We start from the raw sequence: 18522 nt of genomic DNA, 5'->3' as shown, positions 1-18522 counted from the left end.
TAATAAAACTACGCCTGGTATTCTGGAAAGTAACAATACTGTACCTCAAACTGAGTAAATATGAAACTTTCCTAGGGAAAAACCAACCCAAGAGAACTAGAAAACGTTCTACTTTGTAAATATTTTGGTCCATACCTTGGCAAATGAGAACAGTGTGCAATGTTTAAAAAGATATCTTTAAATCTCTGTTATGTGAGACGAGTGTGTGTGTGATGTTATGTGTGATGAATTATAGGAGGTGACATTGTCATTAAATACTTATAAAAAACTCTTGCAGAAAGGAGCCCTAAAAGGTATCATAATACCCGAACTCAAGAAAGTATCATTACTATCAAATTTGCCATCTACAATGCAAGAAACTCATGAGGAGGGAAAATCTCATACCTCATTGTTCACTCCCAAACTGGTTGGTTACAATCTCTTATACAGACTTCCAAACTCCATGGTGAAAGCAGAAATAGCTGCACTGGACTTTGTTCTTGCTGGAAAACTGACATTTCTCTAGCAAGTGCCAAGTGCAGACTCAGAATTACAATATGTCAGACATTGTTCAAAAGGTGATGTTCTTCGCTTTCTATAGCATCCAAATGCTGTTCACGAGAAATTGCAAATGATATCCCTAAAGCCATATCACCCAAGAGCCCAAGGAGCAATGATGGCTATCCAGATATTGATTGGTCCAGAATGTTCACTTCAGAGAGGAAGTAATAAAGCAGGTGCCAAAATGACTTTTGTTCCTTAACACAATTACAGGTAAATATTAAAATATTAAATATTACAATATAATATAATTATATATTATAATATTTAATAATATATATTATATAATATTTAATATATATATTATATTATATATTTATATATTTTATATATAATATAATATATATAATATATAATATAATATTATTATTATATATATTATATATATTATATTATATTATTATTATATATTATTATATATAATAATATAATATATATTATATAATATATAATATTATTATATATATTATATATTATTATATATAATAATAATATATATTATATAATATATATTATAATATATATTATATAATATTTAATAATATATAATATTATATTATAATTATAATATAATATTACAATGTTAAATATTAAAATATTGTCAGAGTAACACTGGACGTGACCTTTTCAGAACCCCATTGCCTATACTGCTGGGGAGGTCAGAGGAACAGTGTTGCTCAGAGCTGGAAGAAAAAGGATTCTCAGAGCAGGAGGAAGAAGAACACCCTGACAGAGATGGATACCTCTCAGACTGAGGAAGTGATTTGTGCAGATGAAGAAGAACATGGTCTCTTGGACATTATGCAGCTCTCTTCCTTTGGATCCCTGGGAAGCCATGAGTCTGGGCTCTTGGATTGGATGGGCAGAACCGGTCTCAGTTAGGTGTGCCACAAACAAACCCAGGAGTAACAGGAAATAGCCTTGTCCAGATGACATGGCACCAGTATGCTGCCCAACCCACAATCATTAGCAGTAAGCTACAGTAAACAGAAAAAAACTCTGTACGGTAGTAAACACATAACTACAAACACAAAGATGTGAACAATAAAAACCAGCACTGTGGAGGAAGCCCACAAACTCAGCAGATGTAGTAACTAACACCTGTAGAAAGACTTAATAACAGTCTGAAGAAGACAGACTAGCTTAAATGTCATTCATATATTTAGAGATATGTGTAAAAATATTTGAATATTAATATATTCAGAGATGTATGTGAAAATAATTGAAGAGGGAAGTAGCTAGATGGAAAACCAAGCTGAAGAATTCTACCAGAACACAATGCAAAGGACACAGATCTTACAAAATATTAAAAAAGAGTTTTCAGAAGGAAAAAATTTACAATGACAAATAAGTAGAAATAATGGAAGAAAAGGTAAAATAAAAGCTTTTGGAGCTAAATAAAATTTGAATCTTCAGATTGAGAGGGTCTCATAGCACCAAATTGCTGAAATGGGGAGGAAAAAGACCTTTTATACAAATATTGGTGAAAAATCATAATTCAAAGTATAAAGCAAAACATCCTAAGAGGTTCTGTAAGGCTGAATGGTAGGGGGCAGGAATGGGGAGGATATCTAAAAGGAATAAAATTCAGATTTCTAGAGCCTTCCTATCACAAAGGTGAAGCTAAACGATAATGGATCAAAATCTTCAAAGTTCTGAAGGAAATAGTTTTTGTTGTTGTTGTTTGGTTTTTGTTTTGTTTATTGGTATACAGTTACTTTCAATGTTGTGTTAGTTTCTGCTGTACCTGAAGGAAATAGGTTTGGACTTAACCAAAGAAACTTTCATTTTTGAATATTTTGAACATTTGAACTCTTCAAAACTCTATTGTCTATTCACTCTCTTCAAAAAAATTACAAGAAGATAAAACTAAGAGCTAATTGTGGGATAGAAATTTTTTTAAAATCAACCAAATTATCTGGCCTCCGCTAACCATTCGTTCAAAATAAACTTCAGTCTAAAATCGTTACCAGAAAAATATTAATAACATTCTGGAAATAAAACACAAGCCCTCAAACTGGGAGCTGGTTGTGGAATGGGGGATGGAGGGCAGAGAAGGTGATAAAAATCATGTAAATAGAACAAGTAAGCTATCTTGGGGGAGGGGGATAGATACCAACTAGCTATTAGTAGGAAAATACAAGTTTTAATTGATATAAAGAAATGTAATAGTAATCACTATTATATAAATAAGAATATAACTTCCAGAAATAACTCTAGAGGAAGAAAATGAAATAAAATTAATTCCAAACAAAGATGGAAAAACTAAGAGTAACAATTATAATAAAGGATAAGAAAGCATGTTAAACATGGAAAATATAAAGTAAGATGCAGAGAAAGAGTTCAAACATATTAGTAATCATAACAAAATACAATGAGTTACATTTGACTCTTTAGAATTCAGAAATATTTCAGATTGTGGGCTTTCTTTAAGTCCACCTATATACTTCTTACAAGAAACCCACCTAAAATTCAGTGACAGAAAATGTTGACAATAAAGAGGCAGGAAAATAATTCACTAGGCAAATGCTAATAAAACTAAATAGGTACACAACGTAAAATAGAATTGAAGGCAAAAAAGTATTAAACGGGGCCAAGAAAGGAATATTTCATATTTATAAAAGATCCATTTCCTAAGAAATAAGTTCTAAAACTGTATCCATTTTTCTCTGAATATTTTGACATGAACATTTCTGTATATAAATTTGTTTACTATTTTCTACCTATTATATCTAAAGACATGTTTACTGTTAAACATCATTTTTTTTTTTTTTTTTTTTTTTTTGCGGTATGCGGGCCTCTCACTGCCGTGGCCTCCCCCGTTGCGGAGCACAGGCTCCGGACGCGCAGGCCCAGCGGCCACGGCTCACGGGCTCAGCCGCTCCGCGGCATGCGGGACCCTCCCGGACCAGGGCACGAACCCGCGTCCCCTGCATCGGCAGGCGGACTCTCAACCACTGCGCCACCAGGGAAGCCCAAACATCATTTTTAATGCTGTTGCATAATCAATGCAAATATCAACCTTCTCGCTAGTACTGAACATTTAGAATATTTTCTATATCTTATACAAATAGTACAATAATAAACACTTCTAGAGATACTTTTTCTTAAAAAAAAAAAAAAGAAAGAGAAAGATAAAGAGGCAGTGAAATTGATAACCCAACTGACAGATCCACCAACCAACTGAACCTCCGACTCTCAGACCCTCAGGCCATCAGACAGAAAGAGAAATGGATGCTGGTTACATGGGAACTGACTGATACTGTCTAGCTCAACGCAGACACTTTTGAGGAGCTTGGAACCACAACATGCACACCAACCAGCCCACAGTTAATGCTAGACTCTGCTCTCCCCTATTAAATGTATCATCTCTGTGAATGAGTTGACAATAACATGAATAATGTGTTATAAACCTTTGTCTTCCCTCTCAGTATTTCTTTTAATAAGAATACCAACTCCATAAAATATACCCAAGGCAAATGTTAGGGAAGAAGAGTTCTCTAACTTAGGTATTTTAAAAATTTTGTTATCAAAGTATAGTTGATTTACAATATCATGTTAGTTTCAGGTATACAACACAGAGATTCAGATATATAGATAGATATAGATATAAATATAGATATAGATAACTTCAGATTCTCTTCCATTATAAGTTATTACAAAATATTGAGTGCTATACAGTAGGTCTTTGTTAGTTATCTATTTTTATAGTAGTGTGTATCTGTTAATCCCAACCTCTGATTTATCCCTCTCCCCACCCCCCTTTCCCCTTTGTAGCTCAGGTATTAAAGTAAGGTACAATGATAGCGTAGAACCTTCTGGATGGTCATATTTGGAATTCACAATGGCCCACAGAAAACTTTCCACAGCTCCTCCGGTGCGTCCTCATACCTACCCTCCTTCTTCTTTATATTCAAAATTCCTTCACCTTCACAGATTCAGAGATGGCCAGGACTGAATATTTCTAAAGTTGGAGGAACACAAATCTTTCTACTTTTACTTGGAGGATATTCCGCAAATTAATGAGCACTTGAATAATAGAGCCACAAGGGTTTTCCAAGAGTGGTATGGTACTTAAGGGGGAAACGTGCATTCACAGTGACATATTAAGTATTCTCTTTAACGAAGGACTATTTTGTAACAATGAAACTGTAATGGTAACCAGAAAGGCAGAAAGGTTATGTTTCTCTGCTTAAATCTGCCCTTCTAGATTCTTCCCTACTGTTTTCTATTGACCATACATTGCAAGCAATTATTATACACGTCTTACAGCTTCAAAAGCTCATCATTCATTTTTTTCTAAAATTCAGTAAAATTGTGCTTACATCCTCATCACCAATGGAAATGCTCACCTGAATATCAATGATCTCCTTATCTCCCAAATGAATGGCTTCCCTCACCCACGGCCCCATACCCTGCTCCTTTATCTCCCTCTGTTTAAGATCATACCCTCCACAAGAGTTATTCCTCTTTGAGATAATCAATGCTTTTACAGTGCCCTTGGCAATTTTTCTTCAGTTATCTCTTGAAAGATAGCCCTTGTCTTGATTGGACTTCTTCTTCTAGACTTTTTCTTTTTGGCCTGTGATTAACAGATCTGTGCTCAGCCAATTAGCCACAGCCCCTTGCCCAGAAACAGACACCCTCACTGCTTCAGTGACCACTTTCTATGGACGGGCTCCAGGCCCCACGTACCAAAATATCTCATTTCCTACTCTCCCCACTCTAAGCCCTCCCTTCCCATCAAGCTCCTTAAACAAGCCATACCCATTTCCAGTTCTAAGCCTCTTTCACAACACATCTTAATTTGTGAAATATAAACCAGTGCTCAGGGTCTGAGTAATAAACATCAGGAACTTACAGAAAGGAGAAAAGAAATAGCTCTGAAGGTCAAGAGCACATATGCCTCTGGTAAAGCCCCAAGGCTGAGGGTTTAAAACAGTTGTCAGCTGGCAGGAAGCAGTGTTGCCTGCCATCTTTTCTGACTGCCCTGTGCCCAAGCTGAGTGGCTGATGCCCTGGCTTTTCTGGTTGTTAGATATTCTAAGCCTCACTCCTGTTTGTGAGCACGCACTTACAAAAACTTACAAAAGGAATGAGTCCTAAACATTACACAATGTTTGTCAAGTGCCAAGAATAAATCACATCAAACAGACCTATACTTCTTTTTTTCATTTCATTTGTTAACTTTTATTGGAGTATAGTTGATTTACAATGTTGTGTTAGTTTCAGGTGTACAGCACAGTGATTCAGTTACACGTATACATATATTCATTCCTTTTCAGATTCTTTTCCCATATAAGTTATTATAGAATACTGAGTAGAGTTCCCTGTGCTGTACAGTATGACCTGTAGAATACTGTACTTAATGGTATTTCAAAAGTAAAAGCACAGGGCTTCCCTGGTGGCGCAGTGGTTGAGAGTCCGCTTGCCGATGCAGGGGACGCGGGTTCGTGCCCCGGTCCAGGAAGATCCCACATGCCGCGGAGCGGCTGGGCCCGTGAGCCATGGCCACTGAGCCTGCGCATCCGGAGCCTGTGCTCCGGCAACGGGAGAGGCCACAGCAGTGAGAGGCCCGTGTACCGCAAAATAAATAAATAAATAAATAAAAGCACATAAATGTAATCTGGATATAAAACTTATCAAATGGCTCCCCCATGGAGAGTAACAACAGATGCAGGAGGTTTCTAGTGAGATGTTTCAGAATTCTGGCATGCGCCCTGTCCAGTTTATTGGTTATTCACAATTCAAGCGAGGAAAATGATGACCTGCAAATCAAATTTCTAGACAAAGCAAAGCTGAGAAAGATCTCTAACTGACTGAATGAAAGCCTGTGGATAAGATCTCACCTGGATAAATAACGGGACAACGGCAATAAGACAAAATTCAAAAGAAACACATAAAAATTCTGGGATCCAAAATCTGGATTGTGGAATGCTTAAAAGGAATCTGTTGGCTTAACAGCAGGAGGGCTGAGCAGACTAAAAGTCCTTAGCTAATGATAAACTGAAGTTATTAGTGTGAGCTGGCTGCCAAAAATTAGTTTGGGCTACAGTGAGAAAAGAACAGGGCTACACCCTTTCTACTCAGCAACCAATGGCCAGAAAGAATCAAAACTCGGTGTGTCCAAGGAAGGCCGACCAGACTGGAGATCATGTGCTCATCAGTTTTGTTATAGGGAGAGGTTAAGCATCATTGGTATAAACAACATTTGTATTATAAACAACAATTACTTGTAAGATAATCTCCAGTCCTATGATTTATGTTGACTATGGTGTGTGTGTGTAAACTAAACCACACTTCAAGAGCAGGTTCAAGCCACACATCCTCCATGAAGCAAATCATGACAAAAACAGACCATATCTTCCAAGGTGCCTACCTCCACTATTAGACCATTTGGAGCTCAGTTACAGAGTCTTATTTGCTCCCCAAAATTATATTTGAAATAGTCCATTTCCCAACCGTGTCATAAGCAACCTGGGACCGTGGCCAACCTCAGTCTACTCGGTACGCAGGGAGCCACTGAACTTTAACTTGCTGACTCATCACTTTTTCCCATATAGCACAAAATCAATGTTTTTACAGTTATCAACAGCTCCTTGTGATGGGATGAAAGATATGGTAACAGCTTCCTTGGGAGTTCTTGTTTCCCCTCTGCCCTCTTGATATATCAAAATTCCTTATTTTGCATTTAAAACTTCCCAACTCTCTAATGAAGACAACGGTTATAGAAACTGAAACCCATTCTTGCTGCTTTTGTGAAAAATAAAATACACCGTCTTCCCTTTTGCCTTAGCACATATCAAAAGACGACTCTGAGAAAGCGGAAATCCCAGGAGAAAGATTTTGAAGGTAAACAAAAGTCAAAATTTGAAATTCTCTAGAATCTAGAGTAATAGTAGCAAAGTCTTATACTCTGGAGAAGCAAGGCTATGTCTCCTGTTCACTGCATTTTGGGAAGATTGCAGTCCTGTAACAATCGGATTCCCTGAGGACACTGTCTGGAGTAAAGCAGATTGGCCTTGCCTAAGGATTGGCAATATGAAAACAATGAAAGAAAGGAAAAGGAAAAAGTTTCTTCTTGCAGCTACCTTTATGATATGTGCTCATCTTTGGGGAAAAACTGGAAGAGGGGATAAAGGGGAAAGTGTGCACACATTTACTTTTAAATTAAAGTCATTAGTATTCATATCAAGCTTGAAAATATGAAATCATAATTGCTTCACTAGTCTTACTTAGACTTCTTTAGGCCTAAAGATCTAAAACATGGCAGGTTACTAGAAGGAAGATGTGGAATTCAACTTGGCAGCCTTATCCGAGACAACCGAGACAACGTAGAAACATTTAAAATGCACAAACTCATTGCCCTACTCAAACTTAGCATTAAATGAAGTAATAGGTCGGGCCAAAAAGTGTCCAATGTGAAATTACACTATCCAGCTAAAAATTAAAATTATTTCGAGGCACAGTTAAGGAAACACAGATGCACAAATAGTTCTCAATATCCTATATTGGTAACTGGCCAGACATTCATTTAATTAACTAATTGAGAAGAATCAGAGCTCAAAAATATTTACACTTTTTTCCAGGGCTCTGACATGTGTAGTCTAAAAATAATCGAGTCTCATTTTCCCAGTATCTCCATAACTTCCTTCTGTCAAACCTCAGTCAATTCAATTCAGTTCATCATGGTTTTTTGCTTAGTTTAGTTTTTGGATTGGTAGACTACGTGCCTAGTCTAAACACTTTGTACAAACTTACTGATGCATTTTATATATGTAAAATTCATCGCAGTTTTTTAACATCTTTATTGGAGTATAATTGCTTTACAATGGTGTGTTAGTTTCTGCTTTACAACAAAGTGAATCAGTTATACATATACATATGTTCCCATATCTTTTCCCTCTTGTGTCTCCCTCCTCCCACCCTCCCTATCCCACCCCTCTAGGTGGTCACAAACCACCTAGCTGATCTCCCCGTGCCATGCGGCTGCTTCCCACTAGCTATCCACCCTACGTTTGGTAGTGTATACATGTCCATGCCACTCTCTCACCTTGTCACAGCTTACCCTTCCCCCTCCCCATAGATCATGGCAGTTTTGAGGAAAACATAGATCCAACCAGGGACCCTAATAATAATCCTTCAGATTAGTGGGTGTGGGAGCAATTAACATCTGAAGTCAACCCCTTCACCCCCCTTGAAGCACTCTACTGTGAGCAGCCTTGGAGTTAGGAGCTCTGGGGTATAACAACCAACCCTGACATACCAAGCAGTCTTGGGGAAATTTACAAACAGAATGTGAGTCCTTGAGGACAGGGGTCATGTCTCATTTTTTGCTGCATCCCTAGGATCTAGATTAATCTATAGAAAGATCTGGAGAAACTGTTTGCCAGACGGATGAATTAATGCATATCCTATACAGATGCACCAGAGTCTGGGCTGAAGCTGCACAAAGGTCCCTGGCTGAGGAGGCAAATGGGTACTGAAACTCAGGGCTGCCTCTGCCCAGAGACAAAGCGATCTCCTGATTTTCCCAGAGCCTAAGACGGACAATCCAGGGTCCTGACCAAAGAGACCTCTACAACTGCTAAAATCCAGGAGCTCATGAAAAACCACCTGCAGCTGCAAGACAAACCTGAGGACACCCTCAACCCCCGCACAACAATTGCAGTGACCGGGGACCGTGCCATATGGCAAAGGGTGCCAGACTCCCAGACTCCAGAATCAACACTTAGAGTCATAGGAGTTGCTCTCCAAAGCCTCTGTCATCATCCCTAGCACACTGCTAGCTTCAGGAGACACCCTCCCCTGAATCTCCCAGCCCAAGTGGAGAAGGGTAAATATCTGGATTTGCCTCTCTTCCATGACCCAGGCTGCCCAGAGGATAGCCTCATCTAAAGAAGCAACCCACTTTCCACAAGGTAGATATCCAAATCACACATGTGAACAAGCTTAGAAGTAGGGAAAATACTTATGATAATAACTAATTTGAGCAAATTTGAGGACTTTTACCTGCCAGGCACTCTACTAAAGAGTTCATGTGCATTATTCCACTTACTCCTCCTGACCACAGTATGAAGAAGGTCCTATGATCCTCTCTTGACAGATGGGCAAATTAAGCTTTAAAAGGTTAAAAACCATGCACAAGGTCACCCAGGTGCTAAGTGTCAGGGCCACAACTACATAACGCCCACCCCAATCTCAGCTATAATCTTCAATGGCTTTAAGGTATTAGAGTACAAAATATCTTTTGGCATTCACAAGGAGTAATAAAGTGATGTTCTGATTTTACGAAAAATTATTTGTGTCATTTTAGCCAGATTTTACTATCTGTTATTAGTGTGACTGGTATTTCAAAGTACATCTGGCACAACATGTACTTTGTGAATTACAGGGACATAAATGAATCACACCGTAACATCATTCTCTCTCATTTGTATGGGAATTCAAGATTACCATTTCATGTTTCCTTCTACAAAGCGTGTAGTTATGCATTTATCTTTGCATTATAAATGTAATACATATGTATTAAAAAATAGAGAAAACAAAGAAAAGCAGGAAAGAAAATACCTATCATGCTACCTCCCAAACACAACTGTTAACATTATGGGAAACATGCAATTTTGATCTCAAAAATATAATTTGATTACTCATATAAACATGATTCCCCTTACAAAACCCATAATTAAGAATTAGAATTTTTTTTCAAGTGTTGAAAACACCAATGAATATTTTTTACATAATTCCCTCATGGAGGCCAAAAAAATTTTGTTTAGGCCTCATGAAAAGGAAAATACAATTTTCTTGAAATAAAAAGATCTGTTATTTCATTATTTCTCATGCACAGTAACGTCCATCTTCAGTGAACATTCAAGAACATCGTTATAGGAATTTTAGGAATGAATGCTATATTTCTCAGGAGACTAATTCCCTAAAGGATGCTACTCCACATTGATTTAAACTCTGAGCACAGATGCTCTAATCTGCTATTCTTTACATGTTCCATGATGGTCTCAAATGGTGCTTTTCACCAAGAAGAAGAAAAATATGTGAACAGCAAAATGAAATAAGACTTTACAATCACACCTTCCCAGCTCTCTCTTACAGCAGGCTTTTCTGATAAGCTACCAACTTAGTAAGGTGGTGGTGGGCTGGAATGAGAAAGTAGGTTTCCCATTTCCTGGTCCATAGCCTTCTTGGAAATAATGAGGGTGTCTATTTATTGAGTACTTCATATATAAATACTATTCTACCATACAGTTACTCAAACGGTAGAACAGAAATGACACGTAACTTAGATTCTGGGTACTTCCTTGCTCACATTCCACACTGACATACTTGCTGCCACTAAATATATAGGAGTTTGGGCTTCCCTGGTGGAGCAGTGGTTGAGAGTCCGCCTGCCTATGCAGGGGACACGGGTTCGTGTCCCGGTCCAGGAAGATCCCACATGCCACGGAGCGGCTGGGCCCGTGAGCCATGGCCACTGAACCTGCGCGTCCGGAGCCTGTGCTCTGCAATGGGAGAGGCCACAACAGTGAGAGGCCCACGTACCGAAAAAAAAAAAAAAAAAAAAAAAAAAAAAAAAAAAAATATATATATATATATATATATATATATATATATATATATATATATAGGAGTTTGAATAATGTTCCGTGTGCCTCCACATCCCATCAAGAGCTCTGAATCCCACCTTTACGCTCTCTCCTCATTCCAAAGGGACCTAAGTAGGAAATGCCTAGACTATTCTAGCTAAGACACGTACTGTGGCATCACTGTTCCCGACAGTGCATCTTTCATTCTCTCTCATTTCAAACCTTAGTCCAGAGGTGCTGTGTAACCAGTGATTTGAACAGGGAATGAAAAGTGAAGGAACTGTGAAAGGATGGAAAGGCAAACTGCCCGAGGGAAAGGGGGAGTTTCTACAGGGAGGTAACGGAGTTGCCTGCATTCTCAGGATTGTGGGTGTTTCTCTTCTCTGCAGTGCCTCTCTCTGGGATAAGCTCTCCACTTCTTGCTAAGATACAAATTCAAATGATACTCATCTGCTGATGGAGACTTAGGTTGCTTCCATGTCTTGGCTATTGTAAATAGTGCTGCTATGAACATTCAGGTGCATGTATCAATGGATAAAGAAGATGTGGTATATATACACAATGGAGTATTACTCAGCCATAAAAAAGAATGTAATAATGCCATTTGCAGCAACATGGACGGCCCTAGAGATTATCATACTAAATGAAGTAAGACAGCAAAAGACAAATATCACATGATATCACTTATATGTGAAATCTAAAAAAAAAAAATGATACAAATGAACTTATTTTACAAAACAGAAATAGGCCCACAGACATAGAAAACAAACTTATGACTACCAAAGGGGAAAGGTGGGGAGGGATAAATTAGGAGCTTGGGATTAACAGATACACACTACTATATATAAAATAAACAAGGATTTACTGTATAGCACAGGGAACTATACTCAATATCTTGTAATAACCTATAATGAAAAAGAATCTAAAAAAGAACATATACATAACTGAATCACTGTGCTGTACAACTGAAAGTAACACAACTTATAAATCGACTGTATTTCAAGAGATTTTTTTTTTAATTCATATTCAACCCTTTCTAAAGATTGCTTCAGGACATTATGTAAATGGGAATCAAAAATGGTTTGAGAAGAAACAAAGTGACACATCACGCCATGCTTGCTGATTTTTCTAAATTTAAATCAAAACCATTTTTGCCTTATACATTTTTTGACTTAAAAATATGTACAAAAAGTTATTTTTATATAATATATTAAAGGGATTTTTCCATTTAAAAAAGAAAACTGCCAATTGGCTATTAATAGACTTACTAAACCGAACATAGCAACTTCTCTGAATCCCCCTGGGATAGCCAAGCACTGGGTAGGCACTTCAGCGCTATGTGATGATTGGCTGAACACTTACAAAGAATGTTCCTCCCTGCCTTATCTTTAATATTCTATCTAATTCTGGGTATTGGTTTGTGCCTAGACATGCCCTCGAGGTGGAATCAAACTCTCTCTTCCTAATAAAGTAGAAAAATACATATACAGCAAGCTTTAGCATTTCTAAAAGTATATAATTCAATAAGTTGTTTCAATCATTGAATCACCTGTGGATTTGAAAGTTAACATAAAACTATGACAAATATTCTGAGTGTCTGTTTTTATTTACCTAATAAAAAGTTACAAGACTAAATTTCTAAAAAATCTATTTAGAAGAACTTCCTATAAAGCTCAAACTTCAGTAGAACTTCTTTTCACTTTGAATTTAAAAAGAAAATATTGTTGGTCCTTAATCTTTTCTTCTTGACACCAATAACTGTAAATACAAACAGTTAACAGGTAACATAACACTGCAATCATGGCTATATTCACCTAGATCAAAACAAGACAAGTCAAAACAAAAATTAAACAGTGAATCAAACACAAGTAACTGGCAGGATTCCCAGAAGGTCACCAAACTTGCACTTGAGAAAATTCTCAACGTTTCCTGAAATTTTCAAAGATATCTCTGAGTTTTTCATTAGTAAAAGCCAAAATGCTAAAGAAACAGCAAAGAGGAAAAACTCAACTGTATCCTTAGAAATGGTAAACCTAATGGAAAAAAAATCATCCTTTTCACAATTGATAGCTAATAGGTTTATTTTCTTACAAGTTGGCCATATTGGTGTCAGTGGTTTTTCATTTAGAAAAGCTTTTCAATTAATAACCCTGAAATCAAACTGGGTCAAGGGAGACAGGCAGGTCCGTAGCATTCCCAGGACACCCTATCTTGGATTATGTGCTTCTGTCATGTTACCTGTTTTCAGAAGACAAGGTAGTTGAATGAAAAATGTACAGAGTAGAATACAGGAAACCTGTTGTCATCTGGTGCCACCACTGACTATTCCTGAGCCCTTAGCCAAGAATGAGATCTCCAAGACCCTGTTTCCTCATTTAGATTAAACAAATTCTAATATCCCTAAAAATTCTATCAGTATACGGGAATTCCATGTATACAGTTAATGTGTACTGTTACACAGCCTCTCTTTTTCAAAGCACATGATTACTACTTTTGCAATAAATTAACCCAACTGATTAACTTCTTAATAAGTTTGAGGATCAACATGCTAGAACACTGATCTCAGGTAATTCCAGTGTGCAGTCTAGTTTGGGAACTCTTGGAGTGAAGCAGTGATTCTCAAAGTGTGGTCTCAAGCCAGCAGCAGCAGCATTTGGGAAGCTTTAGAATGTTGTTCCAAAGCTTATATTATTTTCTGAGAAAGGTGAAGGACTTCACTTATTCAGAAACAAATTCTCCCACTAGCTAAAACAGAAAAAGCATCAAATGAACATAACCTAAATTAGGACTGCCTTTTCAGGATCCAATTTTCAGAAGTGAAAAGAGAGCTTCAGCTTAAACCATTTATTAACATCCAAGGTGAAAGAATAGCAAATTCCTATTAAGCTTTGACTGTGAGACAGGCACTGTTGGTAGAACGTTAGAGACATTAACTCATTGACTCCTCATGATAATCCCACTGATGTACGTACCATTACCCCAATTTTACTAATGAGGAAACAGAAGCAAAGAAAGGTTATGCAACTTGTCTGGGTTCAAACGACTAGTAAGTGACAGAGTCAGGATTCAAGGCTTGGCATTTTGGATTGAGAATGAGTGTCCTTAACCATGAGATGGAGAAAGTTCAAGAACTCAGCCTCCATGGTTAATTGTCTTTGCGTGAGACTGGATCACTTGCCAGAAATAAATATTTCAACTTGTTTCCCACAAGAATGCTAATGAATCAAACTAAAGAATTACTACTGCATGCTGAGAAATATAATCCAAAGATAATAAATACAAAACAAAAACATATAGCCCTTTCTTGTGATTTGTTTTTACTCACAAGACTTTCCAGATTGGCCTTAGTGGTAAACCCATCAACTTTGGAACAAATGGGGCCCTCAAAATAAATGCACTGAAATGAAGGCCATCACGACCTTTCCAAGTGAGCCAGTTATGAAAAACAAATGCAATTAGCTAACTTCTTTTTGATTATCTCTGCCCCGGGACTTGTGGCTGCAAATGGAGAATCACAAAATCATTGTGGGGCACTGTAGTAGTGATCATTCCTAATTGGCCACTCACTGGGCTGCCACATCTTGTGGCTCAATTGCGACATCACAGATGCTCAGCTCTTCAGTTAAATTATCCAGGATACATAATTTGATTACTAAGCCTTTGAATTGGCTTCCACACGCCTTCATTTTTTCCATCAAGAGAGGTGCCTCTGATCTTCCCTTTTCATGCCCAGAGGCACTCCTCATTTCATACATAGTGAGCCTAAGAGAAAACCCTACTTACATTAAATTGTAATTACATTTAATTTAACAACCTTACATTCTTATTATATTGAATTTAATAATATTACATTGTAATTTTAAAAGTGGCCTAATGACGATCTGATTTCCTGAATGGAGGAGTTACTAAGATGTTTATATGCTGAAACTTGCATTATGTTTAGTCTTCTAGAAGTCACAGAAGATTGGAAACTGCAAGGGTACAACCTCTTACATTTTAAGACGGGAGATGAGTCCTAAAAAGGCACCCTAAGTTAGAAATCTAATATTCAATTTATAACTGAAGTTAAAGGTGAATCAAGACTCATTTCAAAGTACAGAATCATTTTGCATCTTTTTTGGAATTAATACCCATAAGTTTTTTTTTACTAGAACTATTTGGTCCTAAGAGGATCATCCAGATCAGTTCCAATCAAACTGCTTTTTCTGTAGTGGTTTTGAAGCATTTTGAAATTATTGCATTAAAGGAGGAAAAGGACACTTGAACTACCTCACCTATACTTTTTGTCAGTTTAGTCCTTGATGTGTCCTCAATTTGCTTTCTTTTACATTATCTTGAACAAACCTTGATGTAACTGAATAAGGTTTCATTTCTTTCTCCCTCTCAAGTACCTAGGAAACACCAGATAGTACTTCTAAACTGTTTCTCTTGGGGGATACAGCATGCCATGCCTACCATTTGAATTTTCTTTTATAAGGAATGATATTCTGGAGAGCCAGATTTTAAGACTATTTAAATCTGAATGTGACTAGATTATAAATTCCACCAGATGGTAAAATCCTTTACCACAGATAATGAGTAGATACATAACTGGGCTGCTGACTTGAAGATAATCTACTAAAATTTTTTTTCTAGAAAGTTCTATATAAAACATGTAATAAAATTAGGAAGATAATTGGAGGACATCCATATGTTCACATTCTAGTAAGAAGGAAAAACTGTAAATTCTAAGGGTGAGGTTGGTATGTAAATATGTGTAGATAAAAAATGAGACCATGTTATCAACACAGTTTTCATTCCAAAGTGTTTGGGGATTAGGTTTCTGTTTTGTTTTTAGTTTGTGTGTGCGTGTGTGTGTGTGTGTGTGTGCACATTCTGAGCTAACAAATATTTCATTGACTCTGCTGGAAGCATTATTTCCTTTAACTCTGACAACATGAGAATTATGAAGTATGCATTGTACTACTGCAGTCCCCATTTTACAGATGAGGAAAGTGAGGCTCACAGAGTTATGCCACTGCCCCAGAGTGCAGAGAGGCAGAAGAGTAGGTCTTGAACCTGCAGCTTGGGCCTCAGATCCAGGCTCCTAGTCCTCACCACTACCTATATTTCCCCACAGGCTCTAAACACAAGCTGAGGACCTGTCCCAATTAAAGGTCTCTCTACCTTATTACAAATTGGCACGGAAAATAAATGTTCTCTGCACAGGAAGTCTCTGTACACTGAGCAGTGTTCACCCAGCACACATGTTCTAGGACCACAGTCATGCCTATTCTAGCTTTTTTATCCAACGTCAGATTTTTGAATCCATTTGAGCCTATTTGCAAAGTCATTCTATTTCTGTACTAATGACTTAGGAACAGCTGAAATTTTTTTTCGCCAAAATTTTGAAATCTCAGATCTCTGTGAAAAGAGAAAAAAAAAGGAGCCACTCAGAGAGTCCAGAGACCTGCAATGCTGAATTCCCTTTCACTCTGGAGAATTGGCATGAATCCCTGAAACCTCCAATTGCTTTTTAAAAAAATACTTTATATGAGCCTTGTAGCATGCACTGATGACAGGGGTGATGGGGAGCATCAAATCAGGGGCCAAACATTCATGTTATTACAGCCAGGAGATTCTTAGGTACATTTCTTCTTTGGCTTCAACTCTAAAAAAAAAAAAAAAAAAGAAAAAGAAAAAGTTCTCTACAACAAAAAATTGCTCAAGATGATGGCTAAGTCTCTGCCCTTTATAGTATCCGCCAAAGTCCACGGTATTTTTTTTTTTAATATGGGCAAAACCCTACTGATGAATACCTAAGATTTTCTGAAAAGGGATCTGTTCCCTCCTCCCTCTAAAGGGGAATTCGAAGGTGTTTGCCCTTCCCTCCGCTGAGATCTAGCCCAGAGTTCTCAAAAGTGAGCAAGTGCTAGCATCACCTGGAGGGTCCACGAAGACACATAGGGCTGGGTCCCTACCTCCAGAGTTTCAAATTCAGGAGGTCTAGGCCTCCTTGGCGGGCTCCAGATTTTTCATTTCTAAAAGTTCCCAGGTGACGCTGCCACTGCTGTCCAGAAACCCTCCCACCCCCTTGGAGAACCAGGGCTCTCACTCACTGGTTCCCAAACTACTCCACCTAGCAATCACCTGGGAAGTTTTGAGCCCCACTCCTGGAGATTCTGATTTAATTGATCTGGGTGCTGCCGCAGCACCAGATTTTTTTAAGATCCCCTGAGTGAGCTTCCTGGGTAGCAGCCTCAAAGAGCCTCGGGGGCAAAGCGCAAAGCCCACCGCCCCGTGCGCTCGCGGCCCACGTGTGGACACCTGAGCCCCTTCCAGAAAGACCGACCGAGGACCAGGGGGTTGACCTTAGGGGCGTAAATCACCGCGCATTATTCATTCCCAGAGGCCAAAGACTCCAGACAGAAATCAGAACCCAGAGAGGCTCCCAAGATTATATGACCACCCAGTAGCCTTGCCAGACAAATCCTGCGTCCCAGCCTCCAGCCTGGGCGCGGATTCTACCTCGCAGTTCACCCACCGCCTCCGCGCGCGCGGGAAGAAACTGCACCCTCGGGAGTGCAAACTGGAAACTGCAGCCGCGAGAGGGCCAGCCTGAAGTCCCCTGTTTGTCATTCGGGCGAGGACACTGGAGGAGGAGTTGCCACCTTACCTGGCGCGCGTCCCTGGTCAGGGGTGCCGTCGCAGTCGCTGCGCGCTCCGCGTGGTCCCGGGGTGTCCCGGGAGTGAACGGTCGCGGCCCGGACACGACCTGGGCTAGAGCTGATCAGCAGCCCTCCCGGATCCCGGAGCCTGTCTGCCCGCGGCGGCCGGTGCAGCGCGCGAGGGACACTCCCGGCCCCTGGAGGCGGAGCCCGAGATAAGGTTCGCGCCCCCACCCGCCCCCTTTCCGAGGGCAGCGGCCAGAGGGTGGGTTTTGGATCTGGATCCTCAGTGCAAGCTCCTAGAGAACCCTGGTAGAAGTCAGCTCAGTTCTCCTCCCGCTAGGACTGGGGAGAGGCGGGCTGAGGCACTCCGGGGAAGGAAAAGAGGTCAAGGCCACTCAGAGTTGCAAAGAACGAGGGCGACGGGAGGCAGGACCTGAGAGCATCACCTGCGTGGATCCAAGGAGGCCCCCTGCCCGGCCTCTGGACTCCAGGGTCCGTCACTTGGTCCGCCCAGCAGCTGACTGGTGGACCTGCCTTTGACCTAAGTTGCCGGAAAACCTGAGGGGAAGTTCATGTTCAAATACGCAGTTACCTTCAAGGACTTAGGAGTGACAGGGAAGGTCTGGAATAAGGTGACCGATAAGGGGATGCTCTGCACTCTGCCCCTTTTAGTCCATCGCTCACAGAGCAGCCAGAAAGATCTTTAACAATCATGCGCTTAGACCCGCCCCCCTC

General features: G+C 39.2%; 1 protein-coding gene across 1 annotated transcript in view; it reads right to left on the bottom strand.

Annotated features, from left to right (window-relative positions):
- The window catches only part of COL21A1 (collagen type XXI alpha 1 chain), a 189874-nt gene extending 171866 nt beyond the window's left edge, over positions 1–18008 (bottom strand). Inside the window, exon 1 of the mRNA XM_059075954.2 lies at positions 17793–18008. The gene's annotated coding sequence lies outside the window, so the exon portion shown is untranslated. The remainder of the gene's footprint in view (positions 1–17792) is intronic.
- Positions 18009–18522: the final 514 nt, after the last annotated feature.

This window comes from Kogia breviceps, chromosome 10 (genome assembly GCF_026419965.1).
Source record: "Kogia breviceps isolate mKogBre1 chromosome 10, mKogBre1 haplotype 1, whole genome shotgun sequence".
NCBI classification, from domain to species: domain Eukaryota; kingdom Metazoa; phylum Chordata; class Mammalia; order Artiodactyla; family Physeteridae; genus Kogia; species Kogia breviceps.
Note: the sequence above shows the minus strand (reverse complement) of the source record. Positions and strands in the feature narration are given on the sequence as shown.